Source organism: Rhincodon typus, chromosome 19 (assembly GCF_021869965.1).
Source record: "Rhincodon typus isolate 14 chromosome 19, sRhiTyp1.1, whole genome shotgun sequence".
NCBI lineage: Eukaryota > Metazoa > Chordata > Chondrichthyes > Orectolobiformes > Rhincodontidae > Rhincodon > Rhincodon typus.
The window spans coordinates 15,845,843-15,847,242 of NC_063350.1; positions in this window are offsets into that span (position 1 = coordinate 15,845,843).

The window sequence follows — 1,400 nt, forward strand, 5'->3', positions numbered from 1 at the left end:
AAAAAAAAAAAAAAAAAAAAAAAAAAAAAAAAAACAAACTCCCAGAATCTCTGTCCAGAAGATAAAGGAGCAATGGGCTGCTTTCATTCTACTTACTAAATTAACAACATTGGAATTCCAATTGCTAGGAAGGAAAATAATTTAAAACAATTTAAATTCTAAACAACTGTGAAACTCAAATCTATCCCATCTATGTTACATAGAAAAACATTGAAAGAATGTATGTACAAAATGCAATTCAGATATTGTTTGCAGCAGTTTCAAGGGTTCACTCAATGTCTTTCCTTTTGAATCTCAAAGGTCAAACTTAAATCAGATACCAGTGACATAACAGATATACAGGCTAGTCTTTAGAGAAAGCAGGAACTAAACAGACAGACATGATCCCAAGACTCAAGAGACAAATAAATAGGAGTGCATTTTATGTACATGGGGGCTGGGGGTTAGGTAGTGAGACAGTCAGGGGGAGTATTGCTAGGATGAAAATCATGCAGTTATATGACCTTACGAGTTGGGAAACGGAGTCAAAAATCTGACTCAAAGAATGTTTGAAGAAAAGAAACCTTCTTCAAGTCAGCAGTTTGTGGAAGGCGAAAGACTTCTAGTTAGAACCCAAATTATTTGATTCTGAAGAAAACTGACCAGCATTCCCTCCTTCTGCATAGTGCAGTGAGGTCAAAGTTTACATTTGAGACCTAGACGACCATAGCAGTATCTTGGACCTTCATGCATAACTCACCATTGCAGTTTAGACAAAATTCTTGTATCTCAACAGCTGGGAAAGAACTGCAACAATTTTTCCACAATTTTAACAAGGTATAAAGTTAGTTTTTCCTATGGTAACCATCTCAACTTTATACAGAGTCCTAAATGATCAGTTGTGTATGCTTCAGCATTGAAGTTACTGCTTTCAGGATTTAAAATGATCAGCTATCAATTCCTTGATGGGAACAGAGACCAGAGACCAACAATATAGGACAGAGGGATCTCAAACAATGCTCAGTTTTTTCAGTCTTAATGTTGTAATGGCGTAAATTATGAAAAACGGGTCTGTGAATGTTACAGATCATGTAAAAGAAAGTGATACTTAATTCTACACTTGTTACTTGAATACTCATAACTATCTTTATAACAGATTTGGGAGGATAGCTGATAAAGTTGGTACTTTATAAAAGATCAAATCGAGTTAGTTTGGAAGCAAACTGTCATATTAACAAGCATTTGAGTTATAACTGTTACGGTATTTCTCTGCTCATTCTTCCACATTAAACACTGCATCATCTTTTGCTATGCGAGATTATAAAATGAGAATTTTGCAACCTGAGAAGCAAACTTAATTCATGTTGCTGTTGGAACAAATAAGAGCTTTCACTCTTGATTTTGTGCTCGAAGCAGCAAAA